The following is a 27,686-nucleotide window of genomic DNA, read 5'->3' on the forward strand; positions in this document are numbered from 1 at the left end:
GGTTTATCCCAGGTATGCTGCATTAGAAAATTGATTAAAGATATCTACCCATTTAACAAGTGAAAGAAAAAAAAAACTTAAGTTCACTTCAGTAGATGCAATTAAAAGCACTCAATAAAAATTAATATCTATTCAGGATTTTTTAAACAAAACTTTTCTCAAGCTAAGACTGAAAGGGAAATTTTATAACCTGATAATAGACATCCTCAAAAAAAAAAGAAAGAAAAGAAAAAACTACCACAAATGTAATTTCTAATGCTGAAATGCTGAAAACATTCCCTTTAGGATGAGGAACAGGACAAAGATGGTCATTATCAACATATTTATATAGCTTGAGACTGAAGGTATTGGTCTGAAAAATACAGCATGATAAAGACTGGAAATATAGCAAAAGCAGTCATTGTTTGCCGATAATTTATTTACCTAAAAAGCATGCCAATCTACGAAAATCTTAAAATGTGAGAGTGTGGCAAGGTTTCTAGATGCAAAAACAACTTTTTAAAAAGTCAACATCAACAATGAGCTGGAATAAGTAATTTTTAAGAATACTACTTACAATAGCAAGAAAAATACAAAATAGGTAAGTGGAATGAACAAGCAAATGTCATAAGATGTTAACACTGGAGAATCTGGGGGAAAGGAATTCTTTGTACTAATTTTATAACCTTTCTCCAAGTTTGAAAATATTTTAAAAGTTTTAAAATAAGAACTTCTGTCCATCAAAATTAAACTCCTGAAAAGAAAAAAGAAAGCTTGAAACTAAAAATATATTTACACCACATATAATTGACAAAAAATTGCTATCTAGAAAATATAAGGCAGTCCTACAAATCAATATGGAAAATAGACAACCCAGAAGAAAAATAGGCAAAAGGATTAAACAGACATTTCATAGAAAAAGAAATACAAATGGTCCATGAACATATTTTTAAATGCCTAAACTTATTAGTACAGTCAATGCAAATTAACATCACAAGAAAATACTATTTTTCACTCACCAGAATGGCAAAATTTTATAAAGTGGTCAATATCAAGATGGAGAGGTAGGAGAACAATGAAAAAATCTCACCCACTGAATAGGAATTAAAATTGGTCCAGTCCCTTTGGTAAACACTTTGGAATTATCAAGCTGAGCCCACGCACTGGAACTTGGCAATTCCACTGGAGGTATTTGCCCTAGAAAAGCTCTTACACATATGCGCCAACAGATATACACAAGGTTGTTCATAGCAGCATGGTTAGCAGAGCCAGAAACGATCCAAATTCCCATCAGCAATAGGATGGATAAATAAATACTGACATATTCATACATTGGAAAACCAAGCAGCAGCAAAATTGAATAAACCACAGCTACATGAATCAATTTGGGTGAATCGCTAAAAGAAAATGGTAAAGAGCTAAGTCACAGGGAAAATGTAGAAGCATCATTTCATTCTATGAAAACAAGCAAAAGTAAATAATACATACATGTACAGATGATAAAAAGGAACAAGAGACCTCCCATAAAATGGTAACAATATTCTGCTTTATAAGCTTGCTGGTAAATGCATGAGAGTTTATTTATCATTACTCTTTAAACTGTTTATGTAATATATAGTTTTACATGTGAAATGTTTCACAATTAAAAAAAAAATCTAAATACAGAAATCCCTATGGCCCTTACCCTAAGGGTGTCACTGGGCCAGTCCAGTTAGAGCCACACACTTCCTTACTGCACACCTTTGAGCTCAATTTCTAAATTAAGTTTTCCAAGCTGTGAAGTAGACGAGCATATCTACTTCATGGGACAGTTATTGAGCATTAGTGTTTCTGCTATTTTTACACCCTGCCAGCAGTGTCTGAGAGATCCAGTCACCTCAAATCCTTACACCTGGTATGCTCTGTCTTTTTAATGTCAGCTATTCTAATAGATTTGCAGTAGTATCTTATTGGGATTTTGATTTGTACCTCCTTAATGAATAGTGATATTATGCATCTTTTTTTTTTTAGCTCAATTGCCATCCATTTATCTTTTTTTGTGAAGTGTGTGTTCTAGTTTTTTTCTTATTTTTAAAATTTTGGGGTTCATGTTCTTTTAATTGAGTTTTGAGGATTCTTTACGTTTTCTGAATGCATATCCATTGTGAGACATGTTTTGCAAAGATATTTTCCTAGACTGCTGTTTATATTTTCATTCTTTTAACAAGGTCTTCGAAAAGAATTCATTTTTAATCTAATTTAACCCTTTCTTCCTTTGAAGTGATTGACATAGGAAATACCTAACACAGAGTGGGCTTTCAATAGATGGTAGTTGTTTTAAAAGTGGCCCCCCAATAGAGCCACTAGAAACTTCTTTTAAAAATTTTTTGAGATATAATTGACATATGACTTTATATTATTTTCAATGTACAACATAAAATTCAGTTTATATATATATGCATTGTCAAATGGGCAGTACAATAAGTCTAATTTACATCTATCACTGCACATAGTTTTGAATTTTTTCTGTGATGAGAACATTTAAGAACGACTCTTTTAGCCATTTTCAAATATACTGAACAGTATTATTAACTATAGTCACCAGACTGTACATTACATCCCAGGACTTACAAATGGAAGTTTCTAGCTTCTAGTGACCTACAGTCACTAGGAACTTTTAAGCAGCACACTGTTCCTGATTTTATTGATACTAACCACCTGGAAGCTTCTCCAGAAAGCCCTTGTTGTTCAGAGTATTTTTATTTGGAGGTGGGATTTTTATTTGTGCTGCCTTATCTCCTACCAGGTCCTGCATCTTCTGCTTCTCAGGTTGACCTGGAGGATTCTCTTTGATTAGGATCACTGCAGCTTTACTGAAAAGAGCCCCGTTCTATTATTTAGGCTTGTTTTTAAAAATACACACAGTATACCTAGAATTGCCTGTCATTAGCAAGAAATAACAGCGATGGTCCTTAGCACTTAACAGCAAGTGGGATTTTTCTTTTTCCCAAACATTTTTTCAGATTCCTTGTACACTTGAAAATTAAATAAATGTAGCCTGAGCTGAAGCCAGTGCCATCCTGGATAGGGAAGATGCTTTGTTGGGTCTGACACCAGAATACTGGCTTCAGGAAGGTCACAGAGGTCAGTATTTCTTTTTACCTGCCTGGGTCCCCAACTAGACAGTATGAGACCCTCACGATCAGGAGGATATCTGACTCATTTCTGATCCCCTCATGGGGCTAGATATACAGGAGTAAAAAGTGTTAGTCACTCAGTCATGTCTGATTCTTTGCAACACCATGGACTGTAGCTCACTAGGCTCCTCTGTACACGGAATTCTCCAGGCAAAAATACTAGAGTGGGTAGCCATTCCCTTCTCCAGGGGATCTTCCAGACCAAGGGATTGAACCCAAGTCTTCTGCATTGCAGGCATATTCTTTACCATCTGAGCCATCAGGGAAACCCTAGGTACTCAGTAAAAGTTTCCTGAACTAAAGTAATTTGCTTGAGAAAAATGCTTGGTGAGACTGTCTATATCCAAATAGTCATTGGAGGATCAGCAGAGCTTTTGACATCTTTACATAGTACCTGGCACCACGAACAGATAAATTGCCTGGATTAATTCATAAATTAATTGGTGAATTAAATAATTGATTGAAGGGCTGGGAACTGCAGATTACTTGCAAACAGAAATCAAACAAGGCACCGTGTTGGCTGAAACATGGCAGTAAATGGACTTCCCTGGACCATGAATTAGAGGGAGTGAGGGTCCTGGTGCAAATGTTCAGAATGAGAAGAGTTTCTAACTGAATTTGCTATTTCTGTCTTTGATGGAAATGATCTTTCAGCAGTTGCTGAGGAGCCTTGTTGGCACTTATAAGTCATTTCTATATTCCAAGAGAGGCCTCTGTTCGTAAATCCCACCCTCTTCCCAATATTAGAAGTCCTTGATAATGCAGGAGCTTGCAGAACTTTTTAGACTGAGCTCTGACTAACTAGGTGCTTCTCTGGTGGCTCAGTGGTAAAGAATCTGCCTGCTAATGCAGGAGACGCAGGTTCAGTGCCTGAGTTGGGAAGATCCCCTGGAAAAGGAAATGGCAACCTACTCCAGTATTCTTGCCTGGGAAATCCCATGAATAGAGGAGCCTAGTGGGCTACAGACCATGGGGTGGCAAGAGAGTTGGATACAACTTAGCAACTAAACAACAGCTGCCTAACTAGACAGAGCTCTGCTGTAAAGAGCCATCTTTAAGTCTGAATCTGAGGGATTCCTCTGACTTTCAACTCACACCGAAGACCAAGGTGCTGGGTGGAATGTGCTGACTGGTTTAAGTCAGGTGTGACTCCATGAGCTCTGTCCACCATGAGTTGTTAGGGGTAGGTTTCCACATACAAATTAGGATACTGCTTCTAGGCAGAAGGGATGACCATGTCTACAACTGAATGTGTGTCTGAAGATGAGTGCTTTGGGGTGGGGAGGTTTGGAGACATGGTTCTGAATGGTAACCTATCAGAGAAGGAACACAGCCTAGGGCGATTCCAAGGCCCAGGCGGCCACTAACTTGCTACTCAACCTTCTCAATCAGTTCTCAGGTGTGTCAGCTTCTCCTCTGTTAGAGAAGGGAGGTGAGCTGGGCGATTGCAAAGCCTCTTCACGTCCTAGCCTTCTGCAGTTCTCTTATTTCTCATTCTTGCATGTTACCTGAGTTCTGGGATTATCCAACAGTGGTTCTTTGAATGACAAATAGGGGCTTGTTTCTTGTCACTTGTGAGGGGACTGCTTAATTGGGGTCAATTTATTTGAGGTTGCTTTCATCTGGTTTTTTTTTAGGCTCACTGCATGATTTGTTTCCTTCGTTTCCTAACCGGAATTGAATCCCGGGGCCACAGCAGTGAAAGCGCAAGTCCTGATTACTGGACTGCCAGGGAATTCTCTCCTTTCATCTGATTTCTAATGGTGGTGATATTCTTAAGCAATGTTTGAAAAATTGGGAATTCAAAGTGTCCCTTTAAACTTTTTCCAAAACTGAGAAATGTGACTTATCCAAACTTGGTAAACTGAGAAAATGTCGTAAGTTGGAAAAGTCATGAATGAATTGACTTCTTCCAGAAGTGAGAGTGTGTCTTACTCCATTTTGTATTCCTGGTATCTACTGCAGCGTTTAGCATTTAATATAATAAGCCATCCCATTTGGTCAATAGATATTTAATGGACACCTCCTATGTGCTGACACCTTGCATATACATGACGGATAAAACAATGTCTCAAGGAACTCCTGGTCAAGTAGGAAGAATAGACAGTAACAGATACGCCACAGAGGCAACCACCAGGAAAGGAAAAAGAACAGAGCTGACAGAGTACTCAGCCCAGTCTTGGGGGGGTGGTCAGGGAAAGCTTCCTGGAGGTGACATCCAGATAGACGGCTAAACCCTGAACAGGAGTTGCCCAAAGAAGCAGCTCAGTATGGGGGGACTTGTCAATTGGAGTGTGCAAGCATGGCTTACATGATGAGATGGAGCGGGGAGTGGGGACGAGAGAGAAAGGCAGACCCCAGTTCATAAATTCTGAACAGATTCTGTTTCTGATTAAGGAGTCATCTGAAGGGCAGTGTGCAGCCAGTTGCAGATTTTAAGCAAGGAGCAGTTGATATATGTAGTGATTAATAAATGCTGGTTCTTAGGGCTTCCTTGGTGGCTCAGTGGTAACCACCTGCCAACGCTGGAGACACGGATTCAATCTCTGCTCCGAGAAGATCTCATATGCCTTGGAGCAACTAAGCCTGTGCACCACAGCTATTGAGCCTGTGCTCTAAGGCCGGGGAGCTGCAGTTACTGAAACCTACTTGCCAGAGAGCCCGTGCTCCCAGTAAGAGAAGCCAAGCGATGAGAAGCCCATGGACCACATGCATGGGCAAGAGAGTAGCTCCCACTTGCTGCGACTAGAGAAAAGCCCAGGCAGCAACAAAGACCCAGCACTGTCAAAAATAAATAAATAACCTAACAAAATAAAATAAATGCTGGTTTATTTTTTTCACATGGAAATTTCCTCATCTTAAAATTCACACACACACACATAAAAAAAAAAAAAAAAAAAAAGAACAGGTTAGATGAGATGATCAGCAGGATCTCTTCCAGTCGTGACATTCTGTGAGTCTCTAAGTTTCCACTCTGATTCGGGTCAAAGTCTCCTGATATTTGCCTCCTTTCTCCAGTCACAGAGGTTGCTCTGGGCAGAATAATGGAATCATCAGCTCACGTGGTCTCTGCCTCTCACCCGCCACTAGACAGATGAGCACGTTCCATTACAGAAGATGAGACGCTTCCTTGTGACCAGCCTCGCACCAATCCATCCATCAGCCGATTAACGGTGGCTGAAAGCCACTTATCGAGAGGGCTCCTGCCCTTATCACTGTCACCGGCTGTAAATAAACATCGACTTTATGCCGACTTTCCATATTTAACCACGTTTAAGTAACTGCTGATACTTTCATTACATGACATTTGCACTTCAGAATTTAAAATTAGATACATGCAGGCAGCTTTTCCACTAAATAGGAAGGAGAGCCTGGGTTGTTAGGGGCCTTCCTGCCATTTGTTTTCAAAGAAAGAAAGCTTCAAAGTGAATTCCACAGAACACAAGAATCCCTGGTACCCTAAAAACAGTATTAACAAGAAAGAGACCAGGACGATGTAGTTTTATTTTTATTTCAAAAGGTTGGAGCCTTGTGTAAAAGCTGTAACATCAATAATGGATGAGATGCATAAATGATAAATCAAAGTCAGAAAACTCAGTCCTCTGGGAAGCAGAAAAATCTTTTTGAGCTAGATTTCATAATATAAAAGCTTAACATTGTACACAAATTCATTACTTGATAATGAAAAAGAAAATTGATCTAGAGTGAGCGTAAATTAACAAGCACATATTAAGCACTTAGTGCTGTGGGTACAAATTTCCAGCCTCTAGGTTTAGAAAAAAAAAAAAAAAGACTTGAGACAAATTTATCCCTTTGAAAAGAAAAATACTTCAATATGATTTTTTGGTTTAAAATACGAGGTGTTGATGCACATGTTGTTGATAACTTGTCCTTTCCAAACCACAGTGTTTCCTGTATTAACTTTTTCATTCTCACCGACTCGAAAACTTTTCATCTCCATCCCTTATCATAGCATCTAGAACACAGTAGGTGATCAATAAATGTGATTTGCATGAATGAAAGAATCAATATGTCTACCTTAATGTCTACTGAATGCTGTGCCAAAAGTGAAATCCCATGGACTATACGGTCCATGGAATTCTCCAGGCCAAAATACAGGAGTGGGTAGCTATTTCCTTCTCCAGGGGACCTTCGAAACTCAGGGATCAAACCCAGGTCTCCCACACTGCAGGCAGATTCTTTACCAGCTGAGCCACTTGCCAAGTCATGTGCTAAATATTCTACATGCATTATCTTTTATAATCCTTGCAAATAGCCTCAACCTGGACATTTTTATTTTTACCTTTTTTTTTTTTTAAAGTATTTTCTTTCTTTTAATGTCTTTATTGCATTTGTTACAATATTGTTTCTGTTTTTTATGTTTCAGATTTTTGGCCACGAGGCATGTGTGATCTTAAGCTCCCTGACCAAGGATCGAACCCAAATAGCTTTAGAAATGAATCCTAAAATCTCAGAAGGTGTGCATGTGAGTGAGGAAGAGGAGAAGACAGAGAGGCTGGAGGCGGGTGGGTAGTGCAAGAACATCAGATGTCTCTCAATGTATTACAGGCCAACTGGAGTTTGACCTGAGCCCTCTTTCTTGAACCCCAATCGCCATTCTCAAAAGGGATGTTTGCTTATTATTGGTTGCAAATGAAATTAGAATGAGTGAGATTTAGTCATCACCAGAGCCCACCTCAGGCCCTAGACATAGCTACTGTCTTCTCAACATTTACATCCTGGGCAAGTTGCCTGCGATCTGAAGCCTCCCGTGACTTCGAGCCGCTTGGTTGCATCATTCCATTTTGTTTGCTGCAGAGCACATGTTAACCTCTGAACATATATTACTTATGTATTTGTTTGATTGTTTACTAATTTATTACCTGTCTCTTTCCACTTGGATTTCAGCCTCCAATCAGTAGTAACTATCCTCTTTCTTTAGAGCTCTCCCTTCACCACGGGACAGTGCCTGGTGCAGAGTAGGCCTCACTAAAGATACATTAAATGAATGGATGCGGACTTCCCTGGTGGCAGAGTGGATAAGAATCCACCTGCCAAGGCAGGGAACACTGGTTTGATCCCTGGCCCAGGAAGATTCCACATGCCGCAAAGCAACTAAGCCCGTGCATGAAAACTACTGAGCCCGCATTCCAGAGCTGGTGCTCAGCAAGAGAAGCCACCACGATGAGAAGCCTGCATACGGCAGTGAAGAGTAGCTCCCGCTCGACGCAACTAGACAAAGCCCTCACAAAAGCAACTAAGACCCAGCACAGTCAAAACTAAAATAAATAAATTTTTTTAAATGAGTGAATGAATTGCACCTCTTGCAGTAATTTAAGTTGGGGTAGAAGGAGCCGTTCACATTTAACAAGGCCTCCTTACACACCAGGCGCTAGACTAAGTGCTGCTCTAAGTGCATAGTTCAGGTGTTCCTTACAGCAACCCTGTAAGGTGCACCTTTTATGAGTCCATTTTATGGATGGGAACACTAAGGTCAGAGATAAGGAACTTACCCAGGTCACATGACTCAGAAGCAGGAAACTGGAAATTGAATGTTCAGAAAGTTCATCGCCTGAGCTCCTGACCTCCTCTCAGGGTGGCCCCCTCTTTGCCGCCCCTTACTCTGCTTTGCAGATGACAGGAATCACCAAAAGGAAGCCAGGGAGGGGATCCAATCTGCCCAGTGACGTCAAGATCTCCAACTTTGCGTTTACAATGTTTTGCCCTTTTTGCTTTGCTGACTCTCAAATCTGGAGGCGTTGCATCTTGAATGATAGACTGACCTCATCAGTATCTTTGCTGGGCTCAGGAATACTCTTAGAACAGTGCCTGGCATGTGGCTCAGTGAATATTTGCTGAATGAATGAACACTTATTCACTAATTTCCATACAGCTTTTGGACACAAGGTTCCATGATATATTGCTCTAGGAAGATATTTCTGACTAATATTTGTTGGGACGTTCAAGTAAAATTATAAATGACTATTATCCAACTACAAATAACTACATTCTATTTTAGAGAGATCGCAACTCGGGAATGGATAAGAGCAGAGATTCTGGATGGGGGAAATCAGTTTATGCAAATACCTTCAATGCCATAAGAGAATCTCCCTTCATTTGAAAGAATGCATTAACAATTCTTACCCATTTTCTTTCACAGGAGCTATTTTACATTTCTGCTGCATTTGAGTTGAAAGCTCCTTCCAGACAATCTCCAGTATAAACATAACAGCCAAATTAAGGCTAGCAAAGAAGCAGTGGTTTGGATTTTTTTTTCCCCTTAGTAAGTGCCTGAGCAAATTGTAGGTCAGCCAGCCAGAGTGGCAAAGAGCCATCCCAATTGTAAATAAACACATGCACAGCCTGTGGTCACTCAGGATACATCCAAAACATCTCAGGCAATTCATTAGCGCTTCAAAAGGTGAAATCGGAAGGCAAGATTGAATGAGAATTATCACTGTATCCCCAGCACCTGGAGCATCAGCAACTAAATAAATGCTGACTTGATACAAGGTAGGTGATAAAACAAATATATGCCAAATGAGTAAGTGAAGAATTGGGTTTGGTTTCCTAGAAATAGCTTCTATGGTGGCCAGTTTACCTGATGCTAATGAAGTGTAATACCTGTAGCAGATCATGAGGGCTCAATGCCTTTCATTATCAAGGCATAATATCTTGTTTAAAGTTCATGTCTTAGAATAATTAGGGAGAACCCTGAAAAAGTGCTTTTTAATGAACACGCACTGTTCCTGCTTGCTAGCATTCATGCCCTGTATTCAGATAATACCTCTCATTCTCTCTAGGGCAACTATCTCTATCTCATTCTCAGTCATTTGGTTTAGGTGGAGATGGCTCCCTGGCCAGCTCTAGGGACAAGCGTGTAAGCCAGGCCTGGACCAACGGAGCATAACATCCCCTGGCCAAGTCACTCAAGTCAATTTAGGCCAATTGGTGCCAATAAATCTCAATCCTGGAATTTTGTTGGAACTAGTTAGAGATAAGCTTTTCCCACTGGAGTTGCTTGGAAGGGAGAGTGAAGATGGAGTTTCGGACATAATCATACGAACAAAAGGGAAGGTACTGCCTAAAAATTAAGCCAGGAGGTAAGAAAAGGAAAGTGAAGCCACTCAGTCGTGTCCACCTCTTTGCTACTCCATGGACCGTAGCCTACCAGGCTCCTCCGCCCATGGGATTTTTCAGGCAAGGGTACTAGAGTGCATTGCCATTTCCTTCTCCAGGGGGTCTTCCTGACCCAGGGATTGAACCTGGGTCTCCCACATTGCAGGCAGACGCTTTACCATCTGAGCCACCAGAAAAGCCAGTAGAGAATAAAACAAAACTAAAGGATGGAGAGAAGAAACCCAAGGCCCTGGATCCAAACATTCCTGAATGCATATCGCTTCTAGAGTTTTAATTAGCTGAGTCAATAAATGGTCTTTTTTTTGCTTAAGCTCATTTGATTTAAGGTGCTAATATGATCTACAAACACCACTCTTTTGAAGGGTAAGAATATTTCATCCACTACTTCAAATGTTTGATATTGGAAAATCAACATCTAGCAAGTCTCAATTTTGTAGTGCCTTGATAACTCCATCAATATAGGGAAAAGAAAAGCCTTAGGAACATAGAGTAGCCATCAACCCACACCTTTTCCAACATAATAATTTCTACTTTGCATTATGGATTAAGAGCTATAAATGTTTATCTTCTGTAATAAGAAGTAATTTCAATTCTGGGACTCTGACATAAAGAAATAATCTTAACATAGCATTAAGATAACATCACTAACTCAATGGACATAAACTTGAGTGAACTTCAGGAAATAGTGGAGGACAGGGAGGCCTGGTGTGCTGCAGTCCATGGGGTGGCAGAGAGTCAGGCATGACTTCGAGACTGAACAACAACATACTAATAGAATGATTTATAGTTTCAGAAAATCAGGAACAACCGAAGTCTCCAATATATGGAAGTATATATGGAAGATAAATTCTACAACAAAATGTTATAGTTATTAAAATTACATTTATTACAAGTTTTCAATGACACATTAACAGCATAATGTTAATTGGAAAAGAACAGGGAAAATTGTATATATTATACAATCACACTATATTAAAAAAAAAGTCAAGAATAGAAAAAATATGAAAAGAAGTGTCTCTAAATGCTAACATTGGTTCTTTTTCAGTGGTGGGATTATGGACAGTGTTTTTCTTTCTTCTTATTTGTAAATAAGGATCTAAAGTTTCTATAATTAACAGTTATTTAGGGGATAAGATGTTATTACACTTTTAAAATAACTCTCCCTACCAGCTCCCTGACATAACTCAGCCACCCTTGGCTTGGATACGGCAGGCCTGCCTCCTTCTGACCATGAAAACCAGTGAATGGACACAAAAGATCAGAGCTACAGCCACCAACCCCTCACATAATTAAGCTCTGGACATGAATCAGTCACCCATTCTATGAGCTTAAAATAATGCATTCAGAGTTCTTAACACTGATCTATGTTTATCTCTATGGGGACTCAGCAACAATAGCTGTTGTTGGGAGTATCATTTCATTATTAACCTTATTAGTAAGGAAAGTTCAAGGCAGAACCTTAAATGAATAGTCTTCAAAATGACACTTTTTAGGTACTGCTATTCTCCAGGGTCACAAATGGAGGTTGTCTAGGGCAGAATATTGAGATACCAACTCCCAGAGCTCTCACATTTTGAAAAAAACCTGTAGGCTGGGTACTGAAGGGACTGAAGCCAGAGTTTGATATTGTCCTTGTATCAAAGAATGACCAGGTAAACAGATCAGTCCAGAGTGGGAGATGCTAGGGGGCACATGGTGAAATACTGGGCGTGACCATGTCTGTTATAACACAGAAGGTGGTTCTGGAATGACAACCTCACTGGGACCCTGGGCAAACATAGCTCTTCCTCTAAATGCCAAACTTCCTATCTCTCTGTGCCCATTGGAAAGCCATTTTAGTGCTGTTTCTTGATAAATGAATATAAGGCATATACTGAGCTCCATTGCTAGAATAGTGCACTGTATAGATATGAGAAGGTGATGGCATCCCACTCCAGTACTCTTGCCTGGAAAATCCCATGGACGGAGGAGCCTGGTGGGCTGCAGTCCATGGGGTCGCTAAGAGTCGGACACGACTGAGCGACGTCACTTTCACTTTTCACTTTCATGTATTGGAGAAGGAAATGGCAACCCACTCCAGTGTTCTTGCCTGGAGAATCCCAGGGACGGGGGAGCCTGGTGGGCTGCCGTCTATGGGGTTGCACAGAGTTGGACACGACTGAAGCAACTTAGCAGCAGCAGCAGCATAGATATGAGAATTCTTGTGGAATTACCTGGAAAGGGCCTGTGAGCATAAAACAAAAAAAGCAAAATGAATATCTGTCCCTTAGAAGAAAGGTGCTGGGAAGGATTCCCTTCCTCACACATGCCCGGAACAATTGGACAAGCAGCAGTTTCTCTACAGAACTGTGGACTCAGCAGGGCTTGCTTCTCCATCTCCCCTCTTCCATCAGAAGCTGATATTAAGAATCACTGTCGCATCAACCTTAGAAATAACTGTACCACTGAGTCATGTCTTTACATTTGGTGTTTGAAGTGTCTGTAGCCGGCAAAGCTGGCTGATTTCAGAACTGATCATTAAACAAAGGCAACTGATTCTAGAACTGATCATCAGCAAACTGATCATTGAACACGTACATGAAGCAGCCTATGCAAAGGACTTCCCACACATCTAATCCTTTCAACAACCCTGTGAAATAACTATGATTAGCCTCTGGGGCACCAACCCCTCAAGCCTCCATTTTTACAGATGAAGAGATTGAGGTTTAAAGAGTTTAAACAAACTGCCTCAGGTTACACCGTGAAAACAACGGTCCATCTAATCCCAGAGCCATGCCCCTGACTATTTGCTCTCTAGAGAGGCATAGCCTAATCCTACTCTACTTGTCCATGCTCCAGAAATACAGCTCAAAACAAAACCACATTTCCACCAGCTGTGGAGGAGAGTTCCCTTTCTTCACATCCTCTCCAGCACTTACTGTTTGTAGATTTTTTGATGATGACCATTCTGACCTGGGCTTCCCCGGTGGTTCTAGTGGTAAAGAACCCGCCTGCCTATGCAGGAAATTTGAGACACTGGTTTGATCCCTGGGTCAGGAAGATCCCATGGAGAAGGAAATGGCAACCTACTCCAGTACTCTTGCCTGGAGAATCCCATGGACAGAGGAACCTGGCAGGCTACAGTCCATAGAGTTGCACAGAGTCGGACACGACTGAAGTGAATTAGCCCGAATTCTGACCCGAGTGAAGTGATACCTTATTGTAGTCTTAATTTGCATTTTTCTAATAATTAGTGCCCCCCTTTAAAAAACTATTTATGCTAATGCTTTCTAATTGTGGTATTGGAGAAGACTCTTGAGAGTCCCTTGGACAGCAAAGAGATCAAACCAGTCAATCCTAAAGGAAATCAACCCTGAATATTCAACCCTGGAAGGACTGATGCTGAAGCTGAAGCTCCAATACTTTGGCCACCTAATGTGAAGAGCCGACTCATTGGAAAAGACCCCGATGCTGGGAAAGATTGAAGGCAGGAGGAGAAGGAGATGACAGGGGACAAGATGGTTACACAGCATCACCAATTCAATGGACATGACTTTGAACAAACTCTGGGAGACAGTGCAGGACACGGAAGCATGGCATGCTGCATTCTATGGGGTCACAAAGAGTCAGCCACAACTTAATGGCTGAACCACAACAACAATAATTATTGACGTTGAGCATCGTTTCATATACCTCTTGCCATCTGTATGCTTTCCTTGGAGAAATGTCTATTTAAGTCTTCCACGCATTTTTTGATCATCATACAGCAGAAACTAACACAACATTGTAAAGCAGTTATACTCAAATAAAAAAAAAGTCAGAAATCATTCTGCAATGGGTATCACATCACTACATTGTACACTTTCATTATATGCAATTATATGTGTCAATTATTCCCCAATAAAGTTATAAAAAGAGGAAAAAACTAAATCCTAAGTTAAAAGGAAAACGCAGCTCCTACAGCTCTCCCTGGTCCATCCAACGTTCAAAACTTCTATTTGCAGTCCAGTTTCTTCATGAACAGCAAAAGGTTTCAGACCCTGGCAAAGGACCTTTAGATCCTAGCTGGCAGACAATGTTTGGGGGGACAGAGCGGCCCTGGGAGAACCTGAGAGGGCCATGCTGTGGGGTTCACCAACAATGGGACCAGCATTGGCACAGGGAGCTGGACAAGGAATGGTCTACCCCACTGGAATCAGCGTCTTCCAGCAAGTCTGCCTTCCAGAAGACCCTTCCTAGACTCCAGTGTCCAACTTCAATTTGAGAAGCAGCTTGTCTCTCTGGCGTCAGGTGCCCCAGGACACTAGGGAATTAGGGGAAAGAGGTGGGCACAGGCCTTCTGGACAGGCTCCTCTGACACCTTTCTTAGCATCTCGGCTCCCTTAAACAGGAGGAAGACAGAGGGGAGCCGGGCCCACACTGTGAGAGTGGAGCGTCCTGCTTTTAAAAACAAAACAAAACAAAACACTGTTCATCCTTTCCAGAGTTTGCTTCCTTCCATGGGACCCTGCGGTGTTTAAGGGGAGCAGTTGTGGTTGGGGGGGAGCCCTCATGGGGTCACAATTGCCATTCCTCCTAAATGCTCTGAAGGTGCACTTGGCTTTGAAGGGTTGGATTCTGTGGAGCTAGAAAGCAAAGAAGTGCCTCAGAAGCCTGGAGCAAACTCCCCCAGTGAAGCTTCTCAGAAAGGGTAATAATGTAAACATTCAGCCATTAGAGGGAAAAGCTTACCCTTTATGCCACCCTCCCCACCATTAACGACACTGGCAGCCATATTAAAATACAAGTCTGATTTGTGTTTAATGATCTTGAAAGGAAAGTAATTGCTTGAGTATTACCATTCGAGTGTTCTTAGAAGGGCAGATAATATTTACAATCGGATTGTCCTTTCCCAGGCAGCAGGCAGGCAGATCCCCGGGCCGATTTGAAGGTGAGGTTGGGAAGAAGTGACCTTAGCAATTGGCTTGAGGGTCTTGAAGCTCAGCGTGTATTTTTCTCTTTCTTCTTTTCAATGTAGAGAAATTCCTGGGTAATAACCCTACCCCTTTCCTTCAGAGAAGGGAATGCAGTGAGAAACAATTTTATGGGACAAGTTAGACTGCAACCCAATCGTTCCTCAGGAAAATAGCAGAAGGCATGGTGTTGAGTCAGTATTTCAGGAGTCTGGGGAGGGCAGGCTATGTCATTCCTGAGTGAAACCAAATAAAAAAGCCAGGATAAGGGAGAAATCAAACAAAGTCGTAGCCCAAACAGATGGATACAACTGTAAGCCAGATTGGGTAGTGATGTCAGTTTTCTTATCCCCAAGCATCTCCCGGACTGGAGCATCAATTTTCAGATTTACGAAGCCAGTTTTGCTGTTACAGGAAACACACATCTGAATGCAAGGAGGCTGGGTAATGGCACGTACTATTGACCACCCAAACTATGTAGACAAACAGTTCCCGGTTCAAATCCCAGCTTGGTCACCTCATGGCTGTACCACCTTGAGAGAAAGCAATTCAACTTTTCTGAGCTTCAATGCCCTCATCTGAAAAATAGGAACGATAACTGGGCCTATTGTATAGGGCAATCATAAGAATCCAAAGAGATTCTGTAATAAAGGGCTTTGCATAGCACCAGACAAACAGTAATTGCACAATGGACGTCCTTGATATTAACATTATCGGTGTTTTGATACTCTCGTGTTTTGTACTCTCAACATTAGTAGTACCTTGGCCTTTTGATCGCTTGCTCAGTTTTTGGTACTCTTGCAGCCAGGAGGATAGAAACCACGGCAATTTTTGCCCATTTTACAGATGAAGAACTGGTTGAAAACTTTGCCAAGGCCACAATCCCTCAGGCAGACCTCAAACAGGAATGGGCTGGGTTTGGTCTTATTTGGCATTCCCTCTCCCAGACCACAGAGTCTTCCATCACCACCTGTCATTTATGGACAAATCTGGCCCACACATCTTCTATTTGAGCTAAAAATCTGGGCTGAGGGGGCCACAGATTGTGAACCACCATAGTGAGAACAGAAGGACCATTTTCTTCTGAATCTGGACAATAACACAGTATGGCAAAGGAAAACCATCTCATTCAACCGCAGATCACGGGGTGCTAGCCCTAAGCAAGAGGCTAAAGATAGCAGGAGCACTATTGTTAACATCCTTATGTGCACCATTTATAATCTGTGTGCTGTCTCCAGTTCCCTTTTCTTGGCTTCTTCTCTATGGCCACTTCCCTGCCTCACAGAATAGAGTTAACACTTTCCTGGGGAGAGATTGGTCCTTTTCACTAAATGATTGAAAACTATGAATGCCTCTCTCTCTCACCAAACTTTCTAAAAACTGAAGATCCCTGAGTAATTTATTCTCAAATTTAATACTATAATCTGTGGGTCATGGCAGCTTCACATTATATCTGGAACATTTCTTTTTTCTATAACCATTCCTAACCCTAGACACTTAGCATGAACATGAGTCATAGAATTTTATTGCCAAAGCAGACCTTGGGAATCATTAAACCCCATCTGGTCATTTTCTAGATAAGGAAACCGGCCCAGAGAGGTTAACTGATTTGCCAGAGACACACAGCTGTTAGGAGCTGGGCCAGGATTTCTGACTTGGGGTTCTGGTTTCTCAATGAACATAAGTGATAACAGAGTATAGTTATATTGTTAGGGATTTGACCCAGCATGTCTGTGTGTGTGTGTGTGTGTGTGTGTGTGTGTGTGTGTAGAACATAGTTGGCCCTTCCACAGGGAGTTAGGTGATGTGGAGTGGGATGTTGGGTTGTTATTCAGTCACTAAGCCACATCCAACTCTGCAACCCCATGGGCTGAAGCATACCAGGCTTCCCTATCCTTCACTATCACCCAGAGTTTCAAATTCATGTACATTGAGTCAATGATGCCATCCAACCATCTCATCCTCTGCCACCTTCTTCTCCTTTTGCCTTCAATCTTTCCCAGCATCAGGGTCTTTTCCAATGAGTCAGTTCTTCGCATCAGGTGACCAAATTATTGGAGCTTCAGCTTTAGCATTAATCCTTCCAAAGAATATTCAGGGTTGATTTCCTTTAGGATTGACGGTTTGATCTCCTTGCTGTCCAAGGGACTCTCAAAAGTCTTCTCCAGCACCAGTTCAAAAGCATCAATTCTTCAGCATGCAGCCTTCTGTAACACATGATTAACCCTTTAAAGCATTGATTACAAAATAAGATACAAGCGATCATATGTGATAAAGTTTGTTTCTGAGCCAAGATAATAAAGATAGCTGGTTAACCTGAGAGATTTGTATGTACCAAGTGAATATATAGTGGTCATGTATGGATGTGAGAGTTGGACTGTGAAGAAAGCTGAGCGCTGAAGAATTGATGCTTTTGAACTGTGGTGTTGGAGAAGACTCCTGAGAGCCCCTTGGACTGCAAGGAGATCCAACCAGTCCATTCTAAAGGACATCAGTCCTGGGTGTTCTTTGGAAGGAATGATGCTAAAGCTGAAACTCCAGTACTTTGGCCACCTCATGCGAAGAGTTGACTCATTGGAAAAGACTCTGATGCTGGGAGGGATTGGGGGCAGGAGGAGAAGGGGACGACAGAGGATGATATGGCTGGATGGCATCACCAACTCAATGGACGTGAGTTTGAGTGAACTCCGGGCGTTGGTGATGGACAGGGAGGCCTGGCCGTGCTGCAATTCATGAGGTCGCAAAGAGCCAGATACAACTGAGTGACTGAACTGAACTGAAGTGAATATATATGTGAACAGCTCACATCAAGAAACTGTTACCATCTTTTCTCCACAAACAGAAGCAATGACATTCAGCAACCACAGAAACTTGAGAGCCACACACCTGGCATTTGGTGGAAACTCAGCAGCAGTTCAAGCAGTGTGGCTGTGCGATCTAGATTCTTGGCCACTCTGCTCTGGGGCCCCTGTTGCTTTAAAGCAGCAGACGTGTCCAGCCAGCGACCCCGGCCCCTGTAGGCTCCCTTCAGGCCTCCACTCTTGAAGTGGATGAGTGAAGAGTGGCTCCCATTCAGTGACTTTAGAAAGGAAGACCTTTCTAAAGGAAGACCCGCCCTCAGAAAACCACTCTGGACAAGCTCCAGAGGAGGCCTGTGTTTGCCTTAACAAAAATAAATGTTTGTTTCCTGAAAACAAGTGCCAGTGGCTCTCACAGAAGGCGGAGGGAGGCAGACCAAACTGCAAGAGGCCAGCTAGGGTCACTTCTGACCTCACGGCTCCACTCAGAGTTGGGAGTGAAAAAAGCTAATGCACTTGATTATCAATGGACTGCTTCAGTCCCTCTCGAAATAAGCCACGTGTGAGAAAGTGGGTCAAAGTTCATGTGAGAAGGAAGTACTCAACATACCTCCTTGGGCTTGGGGGTGTTTCTTTGCTCTATAATGTGACATTCAGCCTAGGTACAAATGACATGCATGGATAACGCCAATTCAAGGCCTCAATTATTTTCCTTGCTAATAAATGGACATTTTATACACAGAGCCCGATGGAGGATCCACCCTGGGGGTGTCCGAGTTACTTGGCCTGAGGCCCAAGCATAAATTTGGAACTGTTTGTCCTGCTGCCACCAAGAAGAACATTCTCACCTGCTGTTGGGCACAGAGGAAGGGACGGCATGAGCCGCTCTGGGTTATTGTTGGACACGAGGCGGCTCGGCTCCTGGTCAAGACAAATGTGGTTCTTTAACGTCTCTGAGGGTTGAGGCAAGTCCTGAGAAACAGTGACAAGACCATAATAGGTCCTTTATGAGTGTTTCTCTTCTCAAATGACATTGAGCCCGATGTCCGCGGGAACTGACTTCAGAGGTGCCCTCTGAGAAGCGGCCCACGGCTGCAGAGCGGCAGTGCTATAAATGGATGCTGTGCAGCTGTGAGGGGAGCTATTTTGGGATCCCAGGGGGTCTCATTTGTACTTCAGGTTAGGAAGCTTCCAAGTGAAGCCTTTTTATGGGTGGCGGGGTAATACCAGGCCAGACTGAGCCCTCCCGCCTCCCTGCCCCACCCCATCCTTCTTTCTTCACGGACCTCACTGGCACAGGGTGCGAGAGCTCTGGGGGAACAGATGAGAAACAAGGAGGAGAGGAGGCAGTAAGTTGTCTCCCAGGCTGAAGTGTTTGGGGAAGTTGCGTCCTGTGTAGATAAGACTGTCTGACCTTTGGAGGTCGAACCTGGCTAACAGAGATGCCAAGGCCTCCGGCTCTTGTTCCCTTTTGTGTCCACCTCAGCGACTTTGAAACGGGAAGTAATCCGGGAGCTGAGGTGATAGCATAAGGTATTAGACTCATCCTCACAGCTCAGCTCCAGCCTGTTCTGAGGGCTAAAGAAGCTGCTTCCTCCTCCCTCAGGGCCCAAGTGCCCCAGCTTAAGCTGATGTGGCCTAGAGCCCGGGGTGCAGCACAGCTCTGGAAAGAAAGAGGCAGCTCTTCTTTCCCTCTCCATTTACGTGGCTTGGAATCACCTCATGGTCAGGTTAGGTTAGAAGAAATGGCAGGTGAAAAGTTATTGTCGTTCAGTCGTTAAGTCGTGTCTGACTTTTTGCAACCCCATGGACCGTAGCTCACCAGGCTCCTCCATCCATGGGATTTCCCAGGCAAGAAAACTGGAGTGGGTTGCCATTTCCTTCTCCGGGGGATCTTCCCGACAGCCCATTTTACTGGATCCCAGTGATGGCTGCCGTCTGGAAGAGAGCACAGATCTAGAGGATCAGCTTCCTCTGCTAAAGTGTGAGCTCTAGAGCGCACAGACTTAGGTTGGAATGCTGCATCACTGCATCCTAGTCGTGTGGCCTTTGGCAAGTCTTTTCATCTCTCAGGGAGCCAGGCCCTCACAAAATGGGAACAATGATCCCATCTATCTCATGGAGTTGATGAGAACTAAATATAGGAAAACACTTAGTACCAAGCATGCATGCACATGGTCAGTGCTCCCAAAATATAATGTATTACATTTTTGTGATGAATCTATTGGATCCATTCTTAGTGATGGATGGAGAGAGAGAAGTGATGATGAGCACTCTTGAGGCTTGGAGCTGAGTAAGGACCTTAGTTCAGACTTACTTTGTCATTGTTGAAGAACCCTCCTGAGCCAAGAAAAAGGACAGTGACAAGATGGGAAGACAGGGTCAAGGAAGTAATCAAACTTCCTCTGCCCTCTGCTTGGGTCTCAGGCTGGCGTGGCTGGTTGAACTATGAGGAACTCCTGGTACTGAGAGCCCAGAAGGCCGGGTGTGGCAGAAAGATAGATATCCATACACTTGCCTGTGCTCAGGTTGTAACTTCTGAACAAAATGAATTATTTCATGAAGCAAGCACTTTTTGAACTCCTTATGTGCACTAGAAGGTGAGAGAGATATAATCAATCAACAAAATAGACAAATATTCCTCACTTCCTATGAGGTATGAAGACAGCAGATTTGCAGAGCAGGAAGACTGGGTTGGAGGTAGCAGTGGAAGCGTTGAGAAGTCAGATTCTGAATATATTTTGAAGGTAGAACCAACAGGATGTTTTGATGAATTGGATGTCAAGGGAAAGGAGCCAAGGATGATTCCAGAGAGTGAGGCCTGATTAACCAGGAGGATGGAAGCACCATTTACTGAAGTGGAAAAGACTTGGGTGGAGTGAGTAAAAAGGGGAGGAAGTAAAGGGTGAGGAACCTAGTCTGGGACCTCTGAGAGTCTGTGAGATGGACTGCTGTCCAGCAGGTCATGGGATAGATTAGTCTAGGGTTCAAGGGCAAGATTCAGGCTAGAGAGGTATATTCCAGAGTCGGCAGCATGCAGGCACTATAGAAAGCCCCAAGAAGGATATGACTCCCCAGGTCTCCCACACCACCTCTAGCACTTTGAAGCAATGCAAAAACCATTTTGCAGATCAAATTTTTGTTTCTGGGCAAAATAAATCAGAATGCTCATCCTCCAAAGCCTACCACAAATCTTAATTTTTCATGAAGTCTTTCCTAATTATCGCAGTCCCTCTGGGACTCTCTTAATTTATATAATTGTCTGCCTCACTGATTCATCAATTAATAACTATCTATGGAGCAAATTCTGTGTACATGCGCAGTGCTGGGTGCCACGGGGGATGTGAAATAAGAGCACCTTGCTTCTACACTTGAAAAGCTGAGCAAACAGAACCAGTGTTACCCAAAGTACTGAGAATATCAGATTCTTTGAGTCAGTGACACAGATGAAACACCTCTTGAGTTGAGTCTTAAACAGGCAGCTTCTAGGACTTCCCATGTGGTCCAGTGGTTAAGAATCTACCTGCCAATGTAGGGGACATGGGTTCTATCCCTGGTCAGGGAAGATTCCACATGCTGTAAGGTGACTAAGCCCATGCATCACAATTGCTGAGCCCATGCTCTCCAGTAAGAGAATCCACTGCAACAAAAGACCTGTGCACAACAACTAGAGAAAGTCTGCTCACAGCAACAAAGACACCGCACGATCAAAAATACATAGATAAATAATTTGTTTAAAGAAAGGCAGCTTCTGGGGTCACAGTTTTTATCAATCTGAATAGACACTCTCTTTCCTAAAAGTCTTTTAGTTCTAAAGATCTGTGTTTCTATGAATCTAGAAAAACTGGATTTTTCTCTAGAGAGTGGGAAGAAAGGAGTAGGATAGGGGACATTAGAAGTGATAAAGTAGAAAAAGAAAACAAGAGCAAGGTCTTAGGGGTAGGAGTGAACCTGAGGTTGGAGAGGAGGTGGTGAAAGATAAGGTCCTCGGCAGATTATAAATCTGACGATAAGGGAATATCAGAAACCAGCTTGAGTTCGATGTCATAGGTGATATGGCATGGCTGATGGTTGTTATAGGGATAGAAGGAAAGAAGGGGGTGGGCAAAAAGTAGGGGCAACTTGTTACTATTCAGGCATGCGGCAACAAAGACTTGACTGAAAGAGCTGTTCAGGGATGAAGACTAACTGCAGAACGGGAGACCTTTCAAAGGAAAGAAAGAACAGTGTGGTCACAGAGGAGACAGCTACTGAACAGCAATACAATATGCCAGTCTGCCAGAAGCTCAGTTGACTTTCACAACCCTTTTATAAAATAACTATTCCCATTTTACAGACTAGAAAACAAACTTGACAAAAGTCCTACATACAGCTAATGAATGGCATTTATTTTTATGCACTTAAAAATTCTGGAAGGGTACCTTCCCAACTGTTATCTTCCTGCTTTATAGAGCTGCATATTATTTCAAACTTTCAACAAATATCTATTATTCCTCTAATCAGTACAGAATAGTATTTCCAGTATGACCATTTTGAGGGCAGGAGGAAAGGGTAGGGGAAGTTAGGCAGTCCCCAAGGTGACGTAGAAATGAAGAACCTCGGGGCTTCCTCGTAGAATAGCCAGCCTCCACTGTGATGCTGCCCTGAGCCAGGAGGGAAGAGACAAACTATGGGCAGTTCCTAGGGCTTAAAATCATGGGGGACAAGACAAAACAGAGATGGGCAAGCGCGTAATGTATTTGAAAGAGATTTCCATCTAAGATTGCTAAAATAATAGAAAAGTTTTCATGCTTAAAGGGATAAACCTCCTTAATCTGTCACATACTCTTAATCCTTAGATGAGATGTCTCTGTTCTTGGAAAGTGAACATGCCTTCCCTATATGTTGACTTTTCAGGCCTCAGACGAGGCACAGTCATGATTAAGTCTGTAATGCCAACATAAGTTAAAGAAAAAAAAAACACACATAGGAATCTAGAATCCAGATTAACTCCTAGGTCATAAGTTTGTTCTCATCATAACAACCTTCTGAAAAAATGTATGAGGTAAAACCCACTGATGAGGGGAAAACTAATTCTGTAAAGGGCTGATCCATTCGATTGAACTCTGCTTTAAAAAAACGCATCTCAGATCAATATTGTATTATTTGTGTATATTCAGTCTGGTAATAGGACTTCCCTGGTGGCTCAGGCGGTAAAGCGTCTGTCTACAATGCAGGAGACCCGGATTAAATCCCTGGGTCGGGAAGATTCCCCTGGAGAAGGAAATGGCAATCCACTCCAGTACTGTTGCCTGGAAAATCCCATGGACAAAGGAGCCTGGTAGGCTACAGTCCATGGGGTTGCAAAGAGTCGGACACGACTGAGCGATACTGAGTCTGGTATTAGCAGACATGTCAGATATATCAGAGGAGGCTACTTCATTTTAAAAATACATTTTAATTACTGTGCTATATTTCTAAAAATGTCATGCTGCTGCTGCTGCTAAGTCGCTTCAGTCATGTCCGACTCTGTGCGACCACAGAGACAGCAGCCCACCAGGCGCCCCCATCCCTGGGATTCTTCAGGCAAGAACACTGGAGTGGGTTGCCATTTCCTTCTCCAATGCATGAAAGTGAAAAGTGAAAGTGTTGTCGCTCAGTCGTGTCCAACTCTTAGCGACCCCATGGACTGCAGCCTACCAGGCTCCTCCGTCCAAGGGAATTAATCTTTTATAGGAAGCAGAGAGGTTAGACCAGACTCCCAGGGAAAGCAGGTGGTCTGTAAGAGAGTAATAAGGTGACATAAGGCCAATCCTTTCAAGAAAGAGAGAGAAAGAGGGAGAGAAAGAGGGAGAGAGGAAGGAGGGAAGGAAGAAAGGAAAGAGAATCTATGAAAGCTTGTGTGCTTAGTCACTTAGCCATGACCCGTTGGACAATAGCCTGGCAGGTTCCCCTGTCCATGGGATTTTTCAGGCAAGAATACTGGAGTGGGTTGCCATTTCCTTCTCCAGGGAAATCTTGCCAACCAAGGGACTGAACCCGTGTCTCATGGGTCTCCTACCTTGCAGGTGAATTCTTTACCCGCTGAGCCATCAGAGAAGCTTGCATTTCATATATTTCCTCGTAAAGAATTTTTAGTTTCAGCAGGTGCATGAAAATGTAATTCAAATCAACCAACAATTAATTTCTGAGCACTTACTGCATTCCAGGATCACAAAAATGAAGAAATATGTAACTGATTGTAATGCAGTATGGTAAATTCTATCTACGTACACACACGTACATACATACATGCAAAGCACAGTGGGATGAAAGGTGGGGAGGCCCTTCATTCTTCAGTGGGTCAAAACTAGGAGATCAAGGAAAACTACCAAGAAATCCTGTGGGCCGAAGATTTCCTAGTGTATCAGTGATCAGTTTAGCCTTCATTTGCATCTTGCTGCCTGTAGGTCTCTTGAGAGTCAAGAAATTAGTTCCGCTATTCCTAACTTTGCTTTAAGAACTCTTCTTGCTATTTTTAGCTTTCAAACAAAATCTGGGAGGAAAACTATGGAAATTCTGGATCTTAAAAACAGATTGAACAATTAAAAAAAAAAAACAGATTGAAGCATTTTTCTCAGTAGTTTGACAAATTTTAAAATTTTCAGTTTAAGAGAAAAGAGGCAAAATTTAAAAATGCTTCTTCCTTCCAACAGGAAGCTAATGTTGCTTGGTAGAGATGGCAAGGAAAGAAATAACAAATCCCACCCTACCCTAAACCCTACTCCTTCCCCCTGCTCCCCAGCTAAAGAAATACTGTTATCCCATCAAGTGTAGGATTCAGTGAGAAAGAGGGATGCAGGAGTCAGGTTCTCTCTGCTTATGACCAAATCCAACTACTTCTCTTGAGCTCCAACCCCACCTCAAGGCAGTTGGCAAAGTAATGAAGATATAACAAATTGACTGATAACCTCGCAATTCACCTACAATTCAAACCTGAGTCCACATTCCGACACACTGAAAATTAGACTGCTCCTAGGTTTGTTGTGTTGGTCTTAAAGATCAGCCCACATTGGGATTTCCCTGATGGTCCAATGGCTGAGACTCCATGCTCCCAATGCAGGGGGCCCGGGTTCAATCTCTGGTCAGAGAACTCTATCCCACAAGCTGTAACTAAAGAGTTTGCATGTCACAAGTAAGGCCTGATGCAATCAAATAAATAAATACTTTAAAAAAAAAAAAAAGACTAGTCCACATTGTCTGAGGTGACCAGATTGCTCCCTGACCATATGGTAATGACCCAGATGATGAGGGTAACTCCTTGTTTTCACTGAAAAGTCTGGCAAGTTCATCAGTGTCCCATGACATGTCAATATGACCAACGGAGTCTTCCTTGCCACCTTTGGCTACTTTCAAAATTGCAAATCGTCAGACCCCTGGATTGAGACACCTTCAGCCTTTCCCAGTGAACATCTAATGACTTCCCTAGTACTATCTGACTGCTAGTCTTTCCATCCCATTAAGCTGCCCCTCCGTTTAGATAACATTTGTCCTTATTTGACCAGAGAGAGAGAGAACGATTAAAATGCAATAAGACAAAACCTTAGAAGACTTGACCTTTTTTGGTGACCTCTTAGTTATCAAGGTTTCCTCTGTCTCTAATAAAGGGGCAATGTGTCTCTTTATCAGCTCCACGTGTATGGTTTACCTAAAGGACAGTCTTCTATTGTCTGTATGTGTCTAATAACTGGGCCTCTTCCTTGGGCTATGATACAAAGCAAATTGTTTCAAGAAGGACAGATTCCACCAAAATGGTGGATACAAAGCATCATTGTGTGGCTAAATCAATGCAGGCTTATATTCCTGGAAGTAATCTCTTTAGAGTTTTTCTCTCCGCTCTTGACTGATTTTTTTCTCACATCTTTCAGATTACTGTGCTTCACAGCCCATGCTCTCCCTCCCCCAGGAAACCTTTGCTGGTTGTTCCACCCACAGAGGAAAGGTATACCTAGGCGGCTCACAAAGATTAGACCACTATCAACGCAGTGGCTTCCAAGGGGACCTGCCAGGCCTCAAGCACTCATTAGTGGTGAATCCAGCATCTTAGTGATTTGGGAGTCAGATGATAGTGAGCTATCAACCAAGAAGTCTCTCTAGGGCCAACCTGCTATAGTGGGGCTCAGAGAAAGGGCCTGATTCCTAAGAACAGAGGTGGCAAGAACAAATCAAGACAGTGGGAACCAAAACAAAAATGCATTCCTGGGCATAGATGCTCATGAGGGTGAAGAGAACTACACTCTATAGAGGAACTAAAGCCAGGAGATTGTCATATGATATGCACCCTGACTTCAGTTAGCATAAGTGATTATTTATGAATAATACAAGAGTCCAAAAACCAGCCATAGTGCTAAAGAAAGCCAGTAGATAAAAACCTGGGCCTTGGAGTCTGGGTTCAGACCTTGTCCCTAACCCTTACTATGTTCATTGCAGCATTATTTACAATAGCCAGGACATGGAAACAACCCAAATGTCCATCAACAGAGGAATGAATAAAGAAGATGTGGTACATATAGGAAATGGAATATTATTTAGCCATTAAAAAGGTAAGAAACAGTGCCATTTGCAGAGACATGGAGAGATCTAGAGACTGTCATATAGAGTGAAGTATGCCAGAAAGAGAAAAACAAATATCATATATTAATGCATATATATGGATTCTAGGAAAATGGTATAAATGATCTTATTTGCAAAGCAGAAATGGAGACACAGATATAGAGGACAAATGTGTGGGGATCAAGGGAGGATGGAGAGTGGGATGACTTGGGAGACTGGGATGAACATATATACACTACTATGTATAAAATAGGTAACTAATGAGAACCTTCTGTATAGCACAGCAAATACTACTGAGTACTCTGTGGTGACCTAAATGGGAAGGAAATCAAAAACAGAGAGGATATGTATAACTAACTCACTTTGCTGTACAGCAGAAACTAACACAACATTGTAAAGCAATTATACACCAATAAAAATTAATAAAAATTTTTTCTCTGTCCCTTTATAGAAAAAAATTTTCCTACCCTTGCGTTACATTAAAACCTTTAATAAATTCTGTAATTAATTGTATTGAGGTCATGTAAAAAATGCCCTTATTCTTAGGAAATTTAAAGTTTTTAGGGGTAAAGTGGAATTGGGTCTGCAGTTTGCTCTTAAATGTTCAGGGAAAGAAATCATATAAGGACAGGGTAGGGTAGGGGAGAGAAGGGTGGTAAAGTAAACGAGGCAAAATATCAACAATTGGTGACTCTGGGTAAAGAATATGCTGTCGGGAGTTCTATGGATATTTTTGCAACTTTTCTAGATATTGAACGTTTTCTCAAAATAGAGTTTTTAAAAATAACCTGGGCTTTGCCAAAAATAATGCCCATGATATCCTCTTTTTTCCATATGCTCCATAATATCCCCATTGCACTTCCCTCGCTCCTCTCTGTGAGGACTCTGTCTGCCTCTATCTGTGCTTGCCCCGGGGCTTTCCACTTCCTCTAATCCATACGTGGTATGCCCTGGCTCACAGCCCCTGTGTCCTGTGGGACTGACATCCTGTCCCATGTTATCGTCTCCTTGGCTAGTTGAATAGCTTCCGGATTGACGTTCAATCTGAAAAATTCCCATATTGAACAGAAATATGGATTCTGTGAAGCATC

The sequence above is a fragment of the Bos indicus x Bos taurus genome, chromosome 15 (assembly GCF_003369695.1).
Source record: "Bos indicus x Bos taurus breed Angus x Brahman F1 hybrid chromosome 15, Bos_hybrid_MaternalHap_v2.0, whole genome shotgun sequence".
Lineage (NCBI taxonomy): Eukaryota > Metazoa > Chordata > Mammalia > Artiodactyla > Bovidae > Bos > Bos indicus x Bos taurus.